Source organism: Salvelinus sp. IW2-2015, linkage group LG14 (genome assembly GCF_002910315.2).
Source record: "Salvelinus sp. IW2-2015 linkage group LG14, ASM291031v2, whole genome shotgun sequence".
NCBI lineage: Eukaryota > Metazoa > Chordata > Actinopteri > Salmoniformes > Salmonidae > Salvelinus > Salvelinus sp. IW2-2015.
Genome location: NC_036854.1, coordinates 42,711,499 through 42,717,330, shown reverse-complemented (window position 1 = coordinate 42,717,330; position 5,832 = coordinate 42,711,499). Strand labels below are relative to the sequence as shown.

Sequence of the window (5,832 nt, the reverse complement as noted above, 5' to 3'; positions counted from 1 at the left end):
GAAGAATTGGTTTATACTGCTGTTAGGCTGTAGAGCCAGAAAGTATGTTTTCCTCCTGCTGTCAGGCTGTAGAGCCAGAAAGTATGTTTCCTCCTGCTGTTAGGGCTGTAGAGCCAGAAAGTATGTTTCCTCCTGCTGTTAGGCTGTAGAGCCAGAAAAGTATGTTTCCTCCTGCTGTTAGGCTTGTAGAGCCAGAAAGTATGTTTCCTCCTGCTGTCAGGCTGTAGAGCCAGAAAGTATGTTTCCTCCTGCTGTCAGGCTGTAGAGCCAGAAAGTATGTTTCCTCCTGCTGTTAGGCTGGTAGAGCCAGAAAGTATGTTTCCTCCTGCTGTTAGGCTGTAGAGCCAGAAAGTATGTTTCCTCCTGCTGTTAGGCTGTAGAGCCAGAAAGTAGTTTTCCTCCTGCGTTAGGCTGTAGAGCCAGAAAGTAGTTTCCTCCTGCTGTTAGGCTGTAGAGCCAGAAAGTATGTTTCCTCCTGCTGTCAGGCTGTAGAGCCAGAAAGTATGTGTCCTCCTGCTGTTCAGGCTGTAGAGCCAGAAAGTATGTTTCCTCCTGCTGTTAGCTGTTAGAGCCAGAAGTATGTTCCTCCTGCTGTTAGGCTGTAGAGCCAGAAAGTATGTTTCCTCCTGCTGTCAGGCTGTAGAGCCAGAAAGTATGTTTCCTCCTGCTGTCAGGCTGTAGAGCCAGAAAGTATGTTTCCTCCTGCTGGTAGGCTGTAGAGCCAGAAAGTATGTTTCCTCCTGCTGTCAGGCTGGTAGAGCCAGAAAGTATGTTTCCTCCTGCTGTTAGGCTGTAGAGCCAGAAAGTATGTTTCCTCCTGCTGTTAGGCTGTAGAGCCAGAAAGTATGTTTCCTCCTGCTGTTAGGCTGTAGAGCCAGAAAGTATGTTTCCTCCTGCTGTTAGGCTGTAGAGCCAGAAAGTATGTTTCCTCCTGCTGTTAGGCTGTAGAGCCAGAAAGTATGTTTTCCTCCTGCTGTTAGGCTGTAGAGCAGAAAGTATGTTTCCTCCTGCTGTAGGCTGTAGAGCCAGAAAGTATGTTCCTCCTGCTGTCAGCTGTAGAGCCAGAAAGTATGTTTCCTCCTGCTGTTAGGCTGTAGAGCCAGAAAGTATGTTTCCTCCTGCTGTAGGCTGTAGAGCCAGAAAGTAGTTTCCTCCTGCTGTCAGGCTGTAGAGCAGAAAGTATGTTCCTCCTGCTGTCAGGCTGTAGAGCCAGAAAGTATGTTTCCTCCTGCTGTCAGGCTGTAGAGCCAGAAAGTATGTTTCCTCCTGCTGTTAGGCTGTAGAGCCAGAAAGTATGTTTCCTCCTGCTGAGGCTGTAGAGCCAGAAAGTATGTTTTTCCTCCTGCTGTTAGGCTGTAGAGCCAGAAAGTATGTTTCCTCCTGCTGTTAGGCCTGTAGAGCAAGAAAGTATGTTTCCTCCTGCTGTCAGGCTGTAGAGCCAGAAAGATGTTTCCTCCTGCTGTCAGGCTGTAGAGCCAGAAAGTATGTTTCCTCCTGCTGTTAGGCTGTAGAGCCAGAAAGTATGTTTCCTCCTGCTGTTAGGCTGTAGAGCCAGAAAGTATGTTCCTCCTGCTGTTAGGCTGTAGAGCCAGAAAGTAGTTTCCTCCTGCTGTTAGGCTGTAGAGCCAGAAAGTATGTTTCCTCCTGCTGTTAGGCTGTAGAGCCAGAAAGTATGTTTCCTCCTGCTGTTAGGCTGTAGAGCCAGAAAGTATGTTTCCCTCCTTGCTGTTAGGCTGTTAGAGCCAGAAAGTATGTTTCCTCCTGCTGTCAGGCTGTAGAGCCAGAAAGTATGTTTCCTCCTGCTGTCAGGCTGTAGAGCCAGAAAGTATGTTTCCTCCTGCTGTCAGGCTGTAGAGAGAAAGTATTTTCCTCCTGCTGTAGGCTGTAGAGCAGAAAGTATGTTTCCTCCTGCTGTTAGGCTGTAGAGCCAGAAAGTATGTTTCCTCCTGCTGTTAGGCTGTAGAGCCAGAAAAGTATGTTCCTCCTGCTGTTAGGCTGTAGAGCCAGAAAGTATGTTTCCTCCTGCGTTAGCTGTAGAGCCAGAAAGTATGTTTCCTCCTGCTGTCAGGCTGTAGAGCCAGAAAGTATGTTCCTCCTGCTGTCAGGCTGTAGAGCCAGAAAGTAAGTTTCCTCCTGCTGTAGGCTGTAGAGCCAGAAAGTATGTTCCTCCTGCTGTTAGGCTGTAAGACCAGAAAGTATGTTTTCCTCCTGCTGTTAGGCTGTAGAGCCAGAAAGTATGTTTCCTCCTGCTGTTAGGCTGTAGAGCCAGAAAGTATGTTTCCTCCTGCTGTTAGGCTGTAGAGCCAGAAAGTATGTTTCCTCCTGCTGTTAGGCTGTAGAGCCAGAAAGTATGTTTTCCTCCTGCTGTAGGCTGTAGCAGAAAAGTATGTTTCCTCCTGCTTCAGGCTGTAGAGCCAGAAAGTATGTTTCCTCCTGCTGTTAGGCTGTAGAGACAGAAAGTATGTTTCCTCCTGCTGTTAGGCTGTAGAGCCAGAAAGTATGTTTCCTCCTGCTGTTAGGCTGTAGAGCCAGAAAGTATGTTTCCTCCTGCTGTTAGGCTGTAGAGCCAGAAAGTATGTTTCCTCCTGCTGTTAGGCTGTAGAGCCAGAAAGTATGTTTCCTCCTGCTGTCAGGCTGTAGAGCCAAAAGTATGTTTCCTCCTGCTGTCAGGCTGTAGAGCCAGAAGTATGTTTCCTCCTGCTGTCAGGCTGTAGAGCCAGAAAGTATGTTTCCTCCTGCTGTTAGGCTGGAGAGCCAGAAAGTATGTTTCCTCCTGCTGTTAGGCTGTAGAGCCAGAAAGTATGTTTCCTCCTGCTGTTAGCTGTATAGCCAGAAAGTATGTTTCCTCCTGCTGTCAGGCTGTAGAGCCAGAAAGTATGTTTCCTCCTGCTGTCACTGTCTGTCTCCTGTCTGTCTATGTCTCCTGTCTTTGTCTGTCTGTCTGTCTGTTTGTCTGTCTGTCTGTCTGTCTCCTGTCTGCACATATTCCCCAGTGGCTAAGGACTGGTAATTTACTGTGACTGCTTAGGCGTCTTGGAGTGAAGATGTAGTGAGTTGTTTTCGCTATAACGGGGAAGTTGTCCAAGTCTCCACTCCTTTCTCTCTCCCAGGTCTTACTTCTGTTGTGTTGATGACGCGCTGTGTCCCTCCGCTGACTGCCAACATAAATTAGCCCATCTCTGCAAAATATGTTTCCCTCTTCAGTAGGGAAAGATTACCGAAGTTAATTTGGACCTGCGAATCAGCCCAGATCACAAAGCGGAACGAAGTAGGAGTCACATTTAGAGTCTGTGACTCAGTAGACGTTAAACTCTCGCCACGCTCTAAGACAGCTGACAGACTTTAGTATGTGGGGGTGTTCCTCCTCCATTCCCTATAGTGCACTACTTTTCACCAGAGCCCTATCGGTCCTGGTCAAACTAGTGCACTATGTCGGGAATAGGGTGCCATTTGGGATGTAGACCATGTTGATGGAATAACCCAGAGAGACTAGAGCCAATGGCTTCAGGCAGGTAATAGACAAACTCCTGATTGTGTTGACCTTTCCTGGCCAATCACATTAAGCAACAGTGAAGTGTGTCTGATCTGGTTCCGAAGCCGGGCAGGTTTAGATCGCCGTAGCGACGGCCTACCTTGATGTTGCCACGGTGACTAGTGGGGAGAGGAGACAAAAGGTAATGTGAAGAAACCGCTGTCGTCCTTTTTAAAACTTCTTTCTCTCTCAACCTCCCCCTCCCATCTCTCTCCAGATGTTTGTGAAGACACTGTTTGACTACGACCCAGCTGAGGACAAAGCCATCCCGTGTAAGGAGGCGGGCCTGGCCTTCAAGAGGGGAGATATCCTTCAGATCATGAGCCAAGGAGCGGTGAAATGCCGATATTCACTGGTAGTGGTTGCAGGCTAAACAGTATGGCCATGGCCAATCCTCGCGGCAGGCTTCATGAACCTTCTCCAAACAGTTCCGTCGATATGGAGAGTGTGTGCATACGTTTATGGCTACCCAAGGACCAGACACCACCCCACACAACCTACCCCTGTCCTTCGCTGTCCTCCCCCTTCTCTCGTGTCTCCCTGTCCTCCTGTCCCCCTCGCCCCTGTGCACTTACTCCCAGTCCCCCTACTCCTCCCTACTCCTCTCCTTTCCTGTCCCTTACCCCGTGTTCGGTCCTGTTCCCCCTCTGCCCGTGTCCCCGTCCCCCCTCTTTGTGTGGTTGTCCTCCTGTCCCCACTACTCCCTGTCCTCTACTCCCCTACCATCTCTCCTCCTGTACCTCCTTCCTACTATCTCGGTCCTCACTGTCCCACTACCCTCCTGTACTGTCCGTCTCGACCAGCTCCCCTACCCCTTGTCCCCACCTACCCCCTCTCCTTCCTGTCCCACGTACCGGCTTGAGGAAGATTATATGGAACATGAGGGACTCTCCTTCGTCGTTTGATAGATCCCTCTTCCTCCTGTCCCCATCTTTAAATGAGAAAAGGAAAACTGGAGGAACACCACAGCATTTTATACACATAAAGAATATATCCTACTTCCCTGGGCTTTATACATTTTCCTTAGGTTTTCATTGAATGTTCTTCCGCGTTCTAGTCAAAACTATTTGACCTTTTGCGGACTTTGGTACGCCCCCTCTCCTCCGTATCACCCGCCGTTTCTTATTTAAATCCTAGTACAATTCCTCACCGACCATATTCATATGATCTGTGGCGTCCTGAAAAGGAAACAAAAAAATGTCATTGTTTTCCCCCTATGGCTGACCATTTCTTTAAACTTCTATCCCTCGCTGTAACTCCTGACAGGCGTCAACAACCTACTAGTGACCGGTGGGCACCCCCTCTAAGCGCTCCGTGTCCCATGCCTACCCCTCTCCTGTCCGCCAACCGGCTACCCACCTGTCCTCTGTCCCCACTACCTCCTGTTTCCCTCTCCTATGCCCAACCTACCAACCTTCTCCTGCCTGTCCCCCCCCCCCCACTCCCCCCCCCCCCCCCCCCTCCCCCTCCCCCCCCCCCCCTCCTCCCCTGTCCTTCTCTCTCTCTGCTCTCTTCTTTCTTCTCTTCCCGATTCGCGTCCATTACGCCCTCTTTCCTTATCCCGGGATATTGTGTTCAATTATACTTCCTACCCCCTCTCCTCCTTGCCTTACCCACCCTACAACTCTCCTCTCCCTTTCTCTTCTCCCTACTCCCTTACTCTCACACTGCATTAACTCCTTGATCCCGCATTGCCTACTACACCCCTCTCTCCTGTCCTCCTTGGAGGAGGAACGTGTAGCGCGCCCTTCTGCCTCCTGCAGTGTCCAGAAGCCTTATACCCCCTCCTCCTGGTCCCCACTACCCCCTTTCCTCCTGTCCCCACTGACTCTTTCGCGTGTAATCCTCCCTACTCCTCTCCTTCCATGCCTCTCGTCCAGGTCCTCTTGTCCTCCCACTACCTCCCGATTCGCAACCACGCGACGTTCCCCGTACCCACTCTGAATCACCTCCTACCCCATACCCCTACTCTCGCTACTTACCCCTGCCGCTACCGTCTCTTTCCGCCTCGACCTACCCCGACTGTCCTACCCTCCACGCATACCCCCCATCCTTTTCCCCCCTACCTGTCTATATAGCCTGTCTGTGTCTGCCACCCCCATTACAAGACCTGTCTAACGCTATACCTGTCTGTCTGCCACAACCCCCATTTACAGAAACTCCCTGTCTAGTATACTGTCTGTCTTATCCCTGTCTTGGCCTCCACCCTTACAAAACTAGTATTTAAAGCGCCAGCCAGGCCCAGAGTTACCTCTTTCATCTTGCTTTGATAACGTTGAGTACTTGGGGGTTTTCGCGTG

The 5,832-nt window shown here is 50.3% G+C and overlaps 1 pseudogene; it reads left to right on the top strand.

The window, feature by feature from the left end:
• LOC111973565 (MAGUK p55 subfamily member 7-like) overlaps window positions 1-5,832 on the top strand; it is a 173,846-nt pseudogene that overhangs the window by 109,408 nt on the left and 58,606 nt on the right.